This window comes from Protopterus annectens, chromosome 5.part0 (genome assembly GCF_019279795.1).
Source record: "Protopterus annectens isolate FY-2018-M chromosome 5.part0, PAN1.0, whole genome shotgun sequence".
NCBI lineage: Eukaryota > Metazoa > Chordata > Ceratodontiformes > Protopteridae > Protopterus > Protopterus annectens.
In genome coordinates, this window is record NC_056735.1 from 909,038,181 (window position 1) to 909,055,298 (window position 17,118).

A 17,118-nucleotide genomic window follows, 5' to 3' on the forward strand; every position below is an offset into this window, starting at 1 on the left:
TGGCAGTGGTCCTGTGGTACACCTGCTTGTATGTCCGGCTGTGGCCACCCACAGCATTCAGATCATCAACTAACTTTTGCAAATTTGCATCCTACGTGCCATATCTCCCAAACCCCTATCCAGCAGAAAAGCACTATGTTGCCTAAAGTTATCCACTATCACCTGGTTCTCAGCATCAGTGAAAAAGGGTGTCTCTGAGGATTAACATGTCTGGGTGTCATACCCCTAGATGTCCTTAAAGACAACAGAAGGATAACACAGATAAGTACCACATAACTACAAAATATTTGTTTCCAGAAAAAACAGAAAAGGTAGCCACTCAGTATTACCCCCTGTAGAAACCTACAACAGTCTACAGATGTAAAATACGAACAACAGGCAGGATGCAAAACAAGAAGAGTAATAAGAGGAACATATCATTGTTTGTACCATAACAGTAACTCACATTTTATCCCCCAACAAAAGAACAGTCTATCTTTGATTGTTCCATAACATTAACTCACCTTTGCTCCTCCCAAAAAGAATAGAAAAATGAGACAATTTGCTAACAAGCCATCTTTAAAATGTTAAAGGTACTATCAAAGGAACTGTCCCTGAAACATTTGTATATATTTATCATACATCATTCCATTTTCATGTACTGGCAACCATGTATACCTCTGAAATGGTTTGACAAACATGCCCATGCCATCAGTACATTTCTAACTAATATATACAGATAAAAGTGTAAAAATGTTGCTTCAGATTTTTCTTAAATACATTCCACCATATGCAGTATGTAGCTGACAAAATGGAAGTGGGTCTATATCATATTGTCGAAGTTTTAATACTTCGAATCACTAAAGATCGAACTTTAGTAATCGAAGCCTTAAAACTTTTTAAGACATTTTTAAGTTGATTGTCTAACTATTTTGCAAAAGGAAAAGTTTTTGATGCCTTAGCATCTACTATAGATCTAAGAGGGGGGTCCCGAAGACTTTCATGTATATTCGGGACCCTGAAAATTGTTGGTATTTTAGGATGTTGAATGCTCATATATGCATTTTCTTCTCCTGTTATTTCATGGTTTAATACTATCTCCTCAAGTATGACATCCACCTTCTTATAGGCTCTGTTTATTTCATTTATACTAATTTCATTGTATGTATCTGTATACAAGATGGTTAACATTTTACTGACATACATATCCTGATTTAGTATCACTAGTCCCCCGTTTTTGTTAGGTATGCTACCCTTATTAGACCACTAATTGATTACAATGCTCCCTTCTGTCTGTTCCTCACCAGACACCTACAGCAATTGGAGAAAACATAGGGTTGTACCTGGGAGACTCTAGGGCCTCCAAACATGACATACATGGAAAGACTGAAAGACTTAGGTTCATAGGTTCATAGGTTCATACTAGGCTATCTGCCCAAGAACATTTATAAGCCTAGCCCAGAGTTTTGTGGCTTTCGCCACCCCTTTAGTTTGGAGGATACTATGTCCATTATTTTGCTGTGCCTCTGTCAAGCAGTGACACTGAGATAATCCCTGTGATATATCTGCGATCTCCCATCCATTGGTCAAGATTTCTCTTGAACAAAGCCAGCGAGGTGCTCTGCCTCACATGTACCGGGATTTTGTTCCACAGCATAGGGAGGCTCTGGGTGATGAATCTGTCCCTCCAGCACGTCCTATTAATAACCGTGTAAAGGTTTAAGTCTCCCGCCCTTGTAGTTCTGAGGGATCTAAATTTTTTGAGGTGAAGCATGTTCATCAATTCTGGGTTGGACATGGCCTTGTATGTCAGGCACAGGTCACCTCTGAGCAGACGGTAAGCAACTGAATAGAGCTGGAGTTCCTTCAGTCGGGCAAGATTATATCACCCCAGATGGGACTCGAACCCAAAATCCCTGGCTTAGGAGGCCAATGCCTTATCCATTAGGCCACTGGGGCCTGACAGTCACTGTACTCAGTATCATGCTATAGGCTGTATGCAGTTTCTTACCTTCAGCACATACAACTTCCAGATATGGTTGAATACATGCTTCAACACACCCTCCACAGATGCTATATTCCCATACAAGGGTGTACATCAACATGCGTCCATCTGAGTAGAGGAGCCGGCACCTGATGCATGCATGTATAGACACATCCTAACTCTCCTGGACTGTAGGGTTGATCAACATGTGATCATGGACCTCTTCTACATGTACACTGGTCATATCTTGGTTATGAGCAACACACATGTGTGAGTTCTTAATGCTACATCATGTCTGTTACATCTGACAGATGTCCTCAGAGAAAGCATCAAGGGCATGCATGATGACAACACTATCATCTTGTGGAACTCTACCAGGTCAAGCCATTTGACACAAATCCACACTGAGGTATTCACTCAACACTATCATATGTGGCCATAGAGAGTTATATCACCAAATGGGTCAACCAGTGTATCAAATACATGGCATCTCACTATGTTGAGATGTGTGATACAACCTATAGCTCAGGTCCAGCAATCGGGTCTGTATATCAGGGATGTCTGCTAGAATATTTCCTGTCCATTAGTTAAGTGATGGACATCACAGATGACATACACCTGCTGTGTCCACACAGCTGCCTGAAGGACTATAGAATGTGGCCAATCATTGACTCCAACTGTGACATTACTGTAATACAGACAGTAGCAACATATAACAAACACTGCTACCACAGGCATGACAACACCTGCTTTGACAAGTCACATGGCGGGATTTGTTACCTCAGCAAATAAACACACCTCTCAAGTATAATGTGCACATCACAACCTATAATCAGACTAATAAGTATGTGACCCATCTGCTGGGGTAAATGGTAAGTCATACATCCACTAGCATGTGGTCAAAGTCCTGACTACTCCCTTGAATGTAACACAAGTACCGGGTACATGAGGGACATCCACATCAGAGATCATAATACCTTTATGGTTCCCAGCCTTCATCACACCAATAACTGGTACAATGCACTCTTCTTCATGTACCTTGCAACACATCTTCCAGTGATGTGTAACAGAAGAATATCACCTTCATTAGAGTGAGCTGTCACACAACTTACCAGCCATACCTAAGTCTTCTTTCTGTGGAATATGCATAACTGTCAGATGGTGTGGAACACTGATCCAGCTAGTACACCAGATGCATGTGTGATACCTGTTCTGCTTATGCACACTACATACATAGGTGTTTGACAACATTAATGGCATGTATATCATTCATGACAGTGTGGATTGTGCCATATAATCTCTCTCTCTCTCTCTCTCTCTCTCTCTCTCTCTCTCTCTCTATATATATATATATATATATATATATATATATATATTTACGGGTCCCCTACACATGGTCAAAATACCACAAAGTCTAAACCTATATGGCCGAGACCATATGTTTGACTTTTGAAATCCCAACCATGTGTAATGGACTTCTGCATGCAGTGCTGAATGGAAATATTTCCATTTCCGCACTGTAGTGCAATCTCGGAGTTAGTATATTAAAGTTACAGGGATGTGGGGGGCTGCCCCTGCTAACACTTGGAAAGTGAGATACTGTTGTGTATTTGTTTTAATTTTACATGTTCGAAATTGCAGAAGTCTAACATATGGTCTCGGCCATATGGGTTTCAGCTTTCTTCAATTTCGATCATGTATATATATATACATACATATATATATATATATATATATATATATATATATATATATATATATATATATATATATGCCATGCACATAAGGCAACTAGCCTGTATTGCCCATACATTCACATACAGGTATAGGAGTGTCCCTCCTAACACCTCCAGCAGATGTTATAGTGCCAGGAAAGTATGCGTGGTTATGCTCATAGAGTGTGGATGTGTGTGTGTGTGCAGGCTCATCTCTTTTCATTGTAAATCACATATGTTATGTCAGAGGCATGGAATTACAGGTGGTATTATTCTGATATTGTCCATGATTGTAGCTGGTTCCTTGAAAGTTTTCCATGAGCCTTTTCCTGTGCCCACCTTGCTGGAGACCTCTGCTAAGAGTGCACTCATATTCAGGCATATCAGTTTGCACAGCTTCACAATATGCACCCTACCCCAAATGTATGTCAGATCCCTGACAAAAGTCGTCTGCATTATTCATGTAAGGACTTCCTGCCCATTGTTATGTCACCTTGTATGACAGTCACATAAAACACATTTTCACTGTACAGTCCCTACTGTACCAAATATATATGTGATTGGTGTTTGCTGCTACAACCATTTTTCATTGATATGCCCTCCTCTGATGTACAGTAGGTCGTTTCATCTGTCCTCTTTTCCAGTGTTCATTCCAACAATTCATGTGTGTGTCCCTATTCAATACACACACTTCTCCTGAGTGTTGATTTTACATAGCAGTCAATGTCTCATTCCAGATCATTTACACAGCTTCAGTGCAAAATATCAGAAATCAGATATCACAATACTCTGTCCTGTAGTACACTATCCTGTTCTGTGCTTGGACCTTATATTTCACATTCATACCTCTCAACTGTCCAGACATTCCCAGGATGTCCAGATGTTTTCCTTATCAAATTTGTGGCTTTCTGCCATATTACTGAGATGATCTCAGGAGTGATGTGTGTCAATATTACATACATTTCAGGTCATACTTCTCAACTCTCCTGATTTGTGCAGACTTTCCACTTTTTATCTCATATTTTTGATCTTTTCCAAATAACATATTGTTTTTCAGGCAAATCATTGGCATATCATTGCAAACTGAAGTCACAAACAGATAACAGACGTTTGAGTTTCAAACCTCATGTCGCTGTTGCCTTTTGGCTTTTCCCGGTTAGGGGTCACCACAGCGGAACTCCGTTCTGCTAATGATTGGTAGTAGATTTTGATGAACGCCGAGGTGCCAGCTCAACGTTCAACCTTCAGTGAAGGCACTCCCATTTATGCATGTCTTTCGAACGCCCACCCAACCACGGGGAGGACATGCAAACTCCACACAGAAGGCATTCCCCACACTCCAGCAAAGAATTGAACACTCTTCAGAAAGTTCATGGTACTGTATGGTCTATTATTCCTTAACTTATGGTCTATTATTCCTTAACTTAATAAGTTTGGAAGACCAAAATTAAAAATCTGTCCTCAGTATTTGGCCTTTGTCCCCCCATTATTTATGACTTTGTCCATATTTCTTGCTCTAAGAGGTTGAGCGAGTTTCATTCTAACACATTTCTATGCAACATCTATAGCAAATGTGTCACTATTTCTGGTTATTTGTCCCCTCATTATGTTGGCCTTTGTGCAGATGTGTTGCACTAGCAGATGGACAGCTATCTGTAAAGAACTGGTGATCATTGTAGCATTCCACACAAATCTGCTTACTGTGGGTGCTCTGCTTTACACAGAATTGATATCCACATTCTCTTACAAAGTTTCATGGCCGGCAACACTGTTGCCAGCCATGAAACCTAACTTAGACATGCCATGTGCAATTAATATGCATTGACCACTACAACTCACCTCGAACCACCATGCAAACATGTAAATTCTGTGTAGGCTCCACATGGAGCCTGCACATAGTTTATTGAATTCTGGGAATTATTTTTGCAATTATTTTGTTATTATGCATTACCCATTGAAAATTTTGTAGCAGTTGAAACCTCCAGACATGACATCTTGAAAGAGTGAACACACAATGCCTCACTATCTACATTTGTGTATAATCTAAACTACTTCTCCAATGTATGTGCTGAAAATTTATATTGAGCTGCTCTCTGCTTACTTCTGCTTGCTTGCTTGCTTACTGTGGGATTTGAAGTCTTCTTAAGACACACAGTCTTGCTGTGCTGTTTACTGCTGAATCAGAGACACATCATGACTCCATCTGTCAAGCCTTTCAAATTGCACACTGATAAAGAAATATATTTTGCAGCTATAAGCACAGTTACAGATAACTTATTTTATAACAAACCACACGTAGTCTGTCAGATTTGTAGCATATATTTACAAAGTTTTCCTTCATTACAGATATGAATGATGACTTCTACAAAATACCTCTCTCTGTCCTTCTCTCTGTCCTTCTCTCACATAACTGAATTACTACAATAGCTAAATACAGAGCTAGTCATGCACACAAGAGGTTGTTATTTCCTCAGTATATTTTTCTGGCCTTCTATGGGAAGTCACATAATGTCGGTTTTTAGACTTTTATATTGTCCTTTTGTGATGTAAGCACTTTTGCTGATGTGAGGATGCCATTCTGAAAGGAAACATCTGTATAAGCTGTTCCTACTGGAAAAAACATCACATATTGCTGAATTTATAAAAAAGGATGTCTGTTAATAGATATTTGTTCTGCAAACATGAGAAAATCATATAATCCTTGCTTTCCAATATTGCTTTGTTAGGCTTTTCTTTTTGATGCTGTGAAGAGAAGCCTGTCTGTTATACATATAGTATGAATGCACATTTTGCATTGCTAAACTCTATACATATATTCAAGCAAACTTTTTATTCTATAATTTATCTTTCAGCATATTTATATTCATAATATCTAACAATTCCCTCTGTTTTGAAACATACTCAAAACATTCCATATAAAAAACACATTATTTTTATATAAAACCTTTAGTCTTTTTTGATACAAGTCAAAATGCAATTTTACATAGTTAATACAATGATATTAAAGTATTACTACCAAACCTGAATGTATTTAACAACTTTTTCTTTTGCAGACCATTCTGTGAAAATATTTTATCAGTTATGAGCTGTGGCTGTTTTAAATTTACTTGATTAATTTATTATTTTGCAATCACATAATTTAATTTATGACTTAGAATTGTTTCATTAACTCTTTGCAAGTGTTGAATTAACTATAAGAGACAATAACTATGTGCTACTGCAAGCATTTATACACTGCTAAAATATACAGTTTTAATGTCATTTTAACCATCACATTGTGTTCATGTCTCTGAACTGCTCAATAACATCTTGGTAAAATACTGAACTGGGCTCAGACAATAAATATTTGAAAGCAATTATTTTACTGGGGCAAAACCAATGATATTACAACTTGACAAATTACTTTTGAACTTATTACAATGTATCCTGATCAGTATGTATTTACACAGACTGTTTGCTATTTATACAGTTCAATTTACTAGGTACCCTGGACCCATTGTTTTCTTTAAATATGTTTTTTTCACACATATTCATTACTAGACATTAATTTCATTTGTACATACAAAGACTATAAAGTACATTTAGTCTAATCTTACAAATTTAATAACATTAATATTAAGCAAAATCTTGGAAAATGTTTGTCTCTTTAGAAATATCTAGTGGAACTGGCACCGAAGGCATATGTCCTGTTATTTTAAACTACATACTCAGCAATCAAAAATATTCATGCTTTTTATACCAATATTGTTTTGTCAAAAACATATTAAAAATAGTGACCATTCTTGTTATTAGAAACATTTATGCATTTTGCATATCTTTATTCTGTCTTGTATAGCTTTATCAATTTTAAGCCATCTCTTGTTTTTTTAAACTATCTCTTGTATAGCTTTACAGTTTAACAGGTTATAAATACAATTTAATACTAAACAATACAATCATAACCATTATGATAGCTATTAACAACTTCTAAAATATCTTATCCTGTCAGGTTTAATCCAGTTTACCAGTATTTCTAATACACTAATACCTGTTTTCCCCCCATAAAAGAGTATTGTCAAGAAGGAATTATATATTTCTTCCTCTAGCTTTATTTTAGACCCTTGTTGTTTATTTTTTCTGTAGCTTTATTTCAGACCCTTGTTGTTTATTTTTTCTGTAGCTTATTTCAGACCCTTGTGCAGTACTGCTTATACAGTCAGTGTAAAACTGAGAAAGTGCCCCTCCCTCTTATACAGTCAGTGTAAAACTGAGAAAGTACCCCTCCCCCTGTAGTACTTCAGCACTGTTTACCTGCCCTATGCTGTGAGAATAGAATGTATGTCAGCCTAACACTATGGTTATACATTTATTTTATTAAATTATGGACTTTTGTCTGATTTGATAATTTTTTATAAAGCTTTTGCTGTTTACTACCTCTAGTATGTATTTACATCCTCCTGCACAATTGATTTGAACTGTATATATACTATAGCCCATTTGCTGGCTGTACTTGATGCAACTGAGGTTTTTTTTGTCCTTTTAACATTTACTTGCAAACAGATTATAAGTGACATCTATGCACAATTGTGGCATTTTATGACAATTACTAAATAGTGTTGCTTGTAAACATTTTAACAAGTATGTTTTAATAACAATAATGCTTTAGAAAAACTCAAGCTACTTATCTGGCAATCAGTCTTGTTGTTTTTCTTATCTTTCCAGCATTTCCTGTAACTATTCATTCAGTCTAGGAAGGTCTGAGCTCACATTTTATACTCTATAAACTATAGTTAATTCTTTTAGCATTTTTCCTTTAATGTGATTGTGATTTGCATAACTATGCATTTATACAACATAAATAGACATCATTTTACAATTACCTTACATGTATTTCAGTATTTTTTTTTTATTATTTATTTAACTATTTAACTGTCCTGCCATTAATTTTATAAAAAACTGTTTGACTAATACCATCTGTGATTTTATTTATTTTAAAAATTCAGAACTTTAACTGTTTGGTGTTACTATACAATTATAACATATGTTTATTTATATTTGCTGTTGTCTGCCTTTTGCTTTTGTGCATTGTAAACAAATTTACTCTAGATGAAAAGAACACACATGCGTGTCTGTCTTGTATCTGTATATCTTTATACAAGCATGTCATGTCCCTACCATCCTAGCATGCATGCTTAACCATTTTCAAAACATAAACATATTATAAAATATATTTCTTTTGCACAGATTAACTGTGTATGCAGGGCATTTTTAGTCTTTGTCAGTTCAGCTAATTTATTTCCTTTATCCTGCAACTGCAGTTGAATTTCCTGTGATGTTGCATGGTCTTTCTGACATTCTTTAGTAAGCTGTTCTGCTGAATTTGAAACTCCTATGCACTTTTGAAAAGATGTGTGTATAACTTGTCTAAACTTCCTGAATTCATTGTGTCTGTCTTTTAGAAGTTTATTACATTTCTTTCTAACAAAATGTACTAGAGTGTCTATCAGTAACTGATTTGACTGTTGTTGCAACTCTGAAATAAACCTTTTACATCTGGTGACAGAACATAACTGTCTAACATTTGAATATAATGTCAACATATTAACTTTTCTTGGTTCTTTACCTTTACAATTTTTGTCTGTACAGTCTAACCTTTGGATAATGTCATGCACTGTATTTTTATGACATTGTACACACAATAAACATTTTTATACCACACATGATTTTATTTCAGATACCAGTCACATATTATAATCCATTTGCATAATGCCTTACTATCAAATTGCAATCCATTTGCATAATGCCTTACTATTAACTTGCCCGAATAAGGTTTTACATTTGCTAATATGCTGTATATACATTTATTCTGTTATTATTATTACCTCTATGGCATTCATACTGTATGTAACACAGAATAATTTTCTTACCAGTCAACAGACAGGCAGATGGCCAAGCTGCTTTACTGTAGATGGTTGAAAAGTTTCTGTAGTCACTTGTGAAGTTGGTACAGCAAAACTGGCAGATTCAGTCTTACAACTTCGTCTTGTACCTTTTCTGGAGAATTTATGGAACTGCTCCACCTTCCTGCAATGCAGTCTCACCGGATTTAGACGTCTATTAAACTGTATTGCTACAAACTGTTGAAAACTGTAGAAATCTGAAGTACTTCACATAAACGTTACTGTGCTTTTACAGGAGTGACATTACCCATTCACTCCCCCTGTTTTTGGATACAGGCTAGGAACGTTGTCAAAGGATCACCATTGAAAAATTATATTGTGCTTCTTGGATCCAAAGTATCACATCGGGGTCACCATTGAAAATTTATATTCAGCTGCTCTCTGCTTACTTCTGCTTGCTTGCTTGCTTACTGTGGGATTTGAAGTCTTCTTAAGACACACAGTCTTGCTGTGCTGTTTACTGCTGAATCAGAGACACATCATGACTCCATCTGTCAAGCCTTTCAAATTGCACACTGATAAAGAAATATATTTTGCAGCTATAAGCACAGTTACAGATAACTTATTTTATAACAAACCACACGTAGTCTGTCAGATTTGTAGCATATATTTACAAAGTTTTCCTTCATTACAGATATGAATGATGACTTCTACAAAATACCTCTCTCTGTCCTTCTCTCTGTCCTTCTCTCACATAACTGAATTACTACAATAGCTAAATACAGAGCTAGTCACGCACACAAGAGGTTGTTATTTCCTCAGTATATTTTTCTGGCCTTCTATGGGAAGTCACATAATGTCTGTTTTAGACTTTTCTATTGTCCTTTTGTGATGTAAGCACTTTTGCTGATGTGAGGATGCCATTCTGAAAGGAAACATCTGTATAAGCTGTTCCTACTGGAAAAACATCACGTATTGCTGAATTTATAAAAAAGGATGTCTGTTAATAGATATTTGTTCTGCAAACATGAGAAAATCATATAATCCTTGCTTTCCAATATTGCTTTGTTATGCTTTTCTTTTTGATGCTGTGAAGAGAAGCCTGTCTGTTATACATATAGTATGAATGCACATTTTACATTGCTAAACTCTATACATATATTCAAGCAAACTTTTTATTCTATAATTTATCTTTCAGCATATTTATATTCATAATATCTAACATGTGCAGCAACGGGAAGTCATATCTTAGTAAGACAATTTTTCTGCTATGCATCACAGGTGGAACACCCTACATTGAAAATGAGCACATTTAATGATCTCTTAATAAAACCATAATGTAAGTAAGAAACCGTTGATCTAAAGAAATGTGGTATTTGATAACCCAAAATGCTTTGCTGTTGTATACACATGATTTGGCAGGTTTTTTAAGATGACATTGTTGTGAGTGTGGTCATAAAGAAAAAAAATGGGTTGACATTCAAACTAAAATGTCACAAAACATCTCATACTCATTATGTTTTTAAAACACTTGCAATTTAACATCAAGAATATAATCCAAAATTAAATTAATTGTAAAACACATATGTATGAGAAGTGTAACAAAGCAATATCAATTAGCTTGAGAATTTAAATAACAACTGGTTGCTCCAACTAGGTCATCTATCTCTGTTTACATGTGAGATATGATTGCTGTTTGGATACTGCTTGTTGTTCCTCTCTATAACTATTATGTAGTGGATTCAAAGTTCATCATGAAAGTTGTGAATGTTCTGCAGGATTCAAGTGCATTTTCTGTAGTAAGATTAATGCATAAGACAAATCTCTGTAAGGAGTCTGTTTTCAGCTTTTGATGTCTTAGATTATCTACTATTTAACGGCCACTGTTGCTTTTATTATTATTGTTATTATTTATTTATTTTTCTGTTTAGTCTTTGAACTATTACTATAGAACATTAAATATGCACTTCCATGGAAACTTCATTTGATATTACAATTATCTGCTTCTCTTAATTGTGATGTGAACTTTATTTAAACTTCAACAAATATCATAAACCAGAAATCTAAAGAAGGTTTATGGCAATATTTCTAATAAGAATCATAGTATTACAATAAGTGAAAGTAAACATATGTTTCTTCTGAGTAAAACAGACCTCTCTTTATAAGAAGTTCTAAGACTCTTATTAAAGTCTGGTCAGTGGCAAACATTCATACATATCTCACTCTGTTATGCATACATACATACATACAAATATTTCAAGCACAGGCAATATTGCCCTTCTAGATTGTCAATATACCATACCAGTTGTTGCCATAATAAATGCCCATTATTCTTAAAAATACCTAAACTAGTGCTTGCTTTAATGTAATTTGGTAGTTTATTCCATGCATTAGCTACTCTGTCAGAGAACCAGTTAGTAAACTTTTCATTCCTACAGAATCTTCTACATTGATTATCTGATGATTCCCTACTATTTTGAGGACCTCAAACATTCCCAGAGGTAATTGTCTCTAAATGCCAAATATATCTGAATGAGGTCTCCTTTTAAATATCTGTATGGGACACTGTACAAGTTTAGATATTTTAGTATTTCATAATAACTTATATTTTCTCATCCATGGATGCCCGTGGTATATTTCTGCTGTACTCTTTCCTGTTTACTCAAGCTTGTTTTCTTATAAGGTTTCCATATTATTATTTCTTACTCATGTTTGGATCATGTGTAACTAACAAACAATGGCTTCATCAGTTCTGATTTCCTACATTTTATAAATCTTTTTATATAAGCTACAGCTCTATAACCATCATTAACCAATTGGTTGATATGACAAGCAATACTGAATTCATATAAGGTCATATATGATGTGTGTGTGGGTGTTTATGCATGTATAGGGTCCATTGGTTTGGTTTGACAGGGAGTTTGGTTGACAATGTTCAGTTGGCCACATTTGGTGCAACAATCCCCAAGTAAGGGAATATTCCCTTTCCCTGGGTATTGTCCATTGTTGGAGTAAGAATATATAATCATCAGGTGGTGTTGTGGGAGTGTAGCTCCCACACGGGGAGAGGTTGTTCATGTTTTTTTTTATTTGAAGCAATATTTATATGCAAAGAATGTATATATTCTGACCACCATGGCTAGTTCCAAAATCTTTAATACAAATGAATAAAATTAAAAGCATGCACCTGTAAATTACAATAAAAATAGGTAAGAGCTTTCACAGTAAAATACTGCTTCCTCAGACCATGAATAATTGTCACACCAAATCAACTAATTATATTCACAAATTCAAAAGCTGCAAGCCAATGAATATCTAGAAGAGTTGTAAAGACATTTGTTCCTTGGATTCTAATAAAAATACATATAAAAATATATTAACACCACCTGTGTTAAGCAGCTGGTGCTTCACATTGCTACCTATTGGTACATTACACTTCTGTTGAACAATCAACCCCTAAATAAAATAAACCCAGCAAGATGGAATACATAACTCATTGCATTTACTTCAAACCACAATACATAAACCATGATGCTTACTGGCACATCTGTGCACACAAAACAAAATTAAATCTGTACTTAAATGTTTCAAGCAGCGAGATTTCAAAACAGGTTTCAATGACACCTGTTCATTCAACCCTGGGGTAATATCCACTTGTAACTACAAGATCCATCTTAGCTTTTTTCTCTCAGTAATATTTCTAATAAGTCACCTCCCCTTACACTATCTGTAAGCAGTTCTAACACCAAAAATGTGAATGCTTGCTCAGTGCCATAAGTCTGCACCTGTTCAGCCAATGCATTAGTGCGTTTTTTGTATGAATATCATTCATGTGATCAAGAGCCCTTTCTTTTAGACTAAAATTAGTCTTTCCAATGTAAAAATCATTGCACCCAGTGTAATTTGCATAGTAGACCAACCCCAGGATTCAGCAAGCTCTGAACAGCATGCAGGAATAGTGAAAGAGCTGCTGGAGGCAATATGGCTACCGAGAGATCCAGGAACAACCTCTCGGGACATGCACGAGCGCTTCTGCACTATTCCTGCATGGACACAGCTCTTGTATGCTAATTACCCCATTTGTAGGTGACAACCATGCAAATGAGGTGAATTAGTGATCCAGGATGCAGGCAGCCGTCTGTGCAGGATTAGTGTAAACTGCAAAAATGTATTTGGCTAGTAACCGAGTACATTTCTGCAAACTACAAAATGGAGCCATGACAGCTCCAAATAAAGGGTGTATATAATGTGGAAGGCATGCCAATGGTCAAATATATGGTGATTGGCATGGAAAATAGCTACAAATTAACAAAAAAATAACTTTTTTTTGCCCAATTTCGGCCGTTTAACCATAGGGCATCGGCGCGCAAACGAGATCGGGGGAAAATAAAAATAAAACCTTGAAAAAAGCTTTTTAGGCAAAATAACAATTTTGCCATTATAGTCAATGGCAGGCAGAAGACAACAAGGCCACTGAATAGTGGTTGCTAAGGGGGAAGGCTCAGTGTTAGACTTGTAACTAGGCATTAGCAGTCAGTTCTATGCAAAAGAGGGGAATGACACTGAATCACAGATTTCCTTTCATTGCTAGCCAGCACCCAACTGTGTAGGTGCAGGGAAACCATGGTGCAAGTCTAAGAGTTAGCTGACATCATAGAGGGGTGTGTCAGGCATACTGTAAGCTTATTAGAGCTCTGTGGCTCAGGTTAGCCCTTAGCTTAGCAGAGCTAAGGAAGGGGTTGTGTCTGAAACTGCCTAGCAGTATTTACATTGCCTAAACAGGTGTGCATGCCATGCACCAGGTTTTAAACAAAAAAAATAAATAAATAAACCAGGAAATATCAGCTCCATTCACATCTGAGAACTGGGTTTGTGCAGTGCACCTCTGGGCTTAAACAGGAAGGCAATGGGAAGGGAAAACAGCAGTAGGAAGGTAATCAAGGAGAACTAGCATAACTGGCAGGTGAAATGTATCAGAATCAGACAATTACACAGACAGCAGCCCAGCCCAGCCCAGCACACTACTATAAAATATGCAAACACCTTTCCCTCTGTTTTTTCCCACAAACTCTATACCACCGGTGTACACAAATGGGGAAAGTTTACTTAACAAAAGCAACAAAATGATATGGGCTGCTTTTGCTCTCATAAATCAACATGTGGAAGAGGCTGAGGGTGGTGAGGATGAGAATGCTGATGACCAACCCACAGTGAGGATAAGGAGAAGAGTGTACAGAACCAAGGTAACCTACCAGGGGCTACATGAGCTGGAGATAATGGAGCACTATAGGGTGGATAGGGACCTCCTACAGCAAATTGTTGAGCTGTGCCAGCCATGACTCACACACAGAACCAACAGAGGGGAATCTATCTCAGTGGATACCAAGGTATGTGTAGGCTTAAGAATACTAGCCACTGGTACCTTCCAAAGGTCAACTGGGGATACCATGGGGATCTCACAGGCATTAGCATCCAGGGTACACCACCAGTTCCTAGATGCCATGTCAGCACATGCCGGTGAGCACATATATTTCCTCAACACCCGTGAGGCGTTGACCAGTGATATGCATCTCTTTCACCAAATAGCAGAATACCCTGAGGTAGTGGGTGCTATAAAATGCACACACATACACATCAAAGCACCACCCAGCGAGCGGGGTAGAGTTTACATAAACCACAAGGGATTCCCCTCCATCAACTGCCAAGTCATGTGCGATGCCCAGGGCTTTATAATGAATGCGTGTGCTAGCAGCCCTGGAAGCTATCACGACTCCCACATCTGGCATATGACACAGGTGTACCAGAGATTTGTCAATTGGGACATCTCATATGGCCACCTAGTGGGGGATGCTGGTTACGCAGTGGAGCCGTGGCTGATGACACCCATCAGAAATGCACACACACCCAAGCAAGAACTCCATAATGATTCACATGCACAGACCAGAATTATAATAGAGTGTGTGTTCAGGATGCTTAAGTCATGGTTCCGGTGCCTGGACATATCTGATGGAGTCTTGCAGTACTCACCAGCTACATGTACGGAAATTGTCATTATGTGTGCCATGCTACACAATATGATCCTGCGGAAATGTCTGCAGCAGGAACAGCATGGGACAGGGCCACACAGCCCCCCACCATTGCCAAGGCCAGCACAGGCACAGAGTGACTCAGAGGAGGAACAACCTGAGCCTGCCACTGTAGGCAGAAGGAGGTGTGTCCAGTATGCCCAGGCCTTGACAAAGAGGCAACGCATAGCACATACACTGACATGGTAGTAACCCAGGGAATGACACCTCTCTTTGACACTACCTGTGCTTAACCATGTATAGGGAGTGTTCTATGTGCATCCAACATAGTCAGCCCTCCAGCACCATCCTCAATACTGGCACAGCCACAAGGTAAGTCACACTCACTATCAATTGTTGAATGGAGTAGTATGTTATGCTACCTGTATCTATGGTATGGATGTGAGCATGTAAGGGAATTGTGTATATGAATGGGATGGCAGCAGATAGTAGACACCTATATCAGCAGTATGAAATCCATAACAAGTACTGGTGTCAACATAGTAGGCAGTACTAGTCAAGGTAACAAAACCCACTGCAGAACATGTGGTGGGCCAAATGTGTGTCCATAGGACACACACATGCATTTCAGTGAGGCTCACATACCCAACAACAGTCTCAGTCCACAGGACAGGTGTAGTCAAACACAAAGAAAGGGTGTGTTAAGGCCTCTGATTGATGGCTATGGAGAATAGTCCCACTCCAGACCTACACAGACAGACTACAACAGGTCAGGCAGTGGGATGCTAGTTCTGAAGGGTAAGAAGTCTGAAACTGAAATGCAGGTCAATAAAGCCTAAGAACTGTAGTACACTGATATGCCTCTAGTCTGCATGATAGGTCAGAAGACAGAATGAAATGGAAGCCAACAGAGTACCTGAAATACCAGTACAGTCATAAAGATTGTTTACAGTTGTCAGGTGTGCCCCTCTCACAATCCTATGTTGAAATGTCATAACATGTACATGTGGATATAATAACAGAGGTGCACAGATTACTTGAGCTGGCCAAAGTAGCAGGATAGATTGTTGCACGTGTACGATATGCAGGGTTCTGTGTGTTAGGCTGTTGTATATTGTGAGAAATTGGTCAGCATGTAGACATGGAGGGTTGTGTCAGTGGCCAGTGGCCAGTACTGTTGATGACAGGGCCAAGTTCTCACAACTGCAGTGGCTAACACAATGCATTATAGCAAGATATAGTCCAGCAGTAATCCATACTAATTGTTCGGATGTAATATCTGTCACCATCTGAAATATAGACAAGGCATGAATGTGGGCACAGACATACAAACAGTACACAGGTGGAAGTACTCTAGACAGAGAGTGTATAAAATGTTGCTGTCAAATGGGCACATCTTTGGAATTGTACATGCAGGTTAGCAGCACATTAGTTGGCAGTGTAGTATGGAATACTGATGTAGTCTGGCCAAACACTGGCAGACCACAAAAGGCACAGGTATGAAGCAGAGAAACCGCTGATGTCTCTGCACAAGC

At 37.6% G+C, this 17,118-nt stretch overlaps 1 non-coding gene across 1 annotated transcript; it reads right to left on the minus strand.

The window, feature by feature from the left end:
• Positions 1-1,865: 1,865 nt before the first annotated feature.
• TRNAR-CCU lies at positions 1,866-1,938 on the minus strand. The gene has a single exon. It is a non-coding gene; the product is annotated as a tRNA-Arg (tRNA).
• Between the last annotated feature and the right edge of the window lie 15,180 nt (positions 1,939-17,118).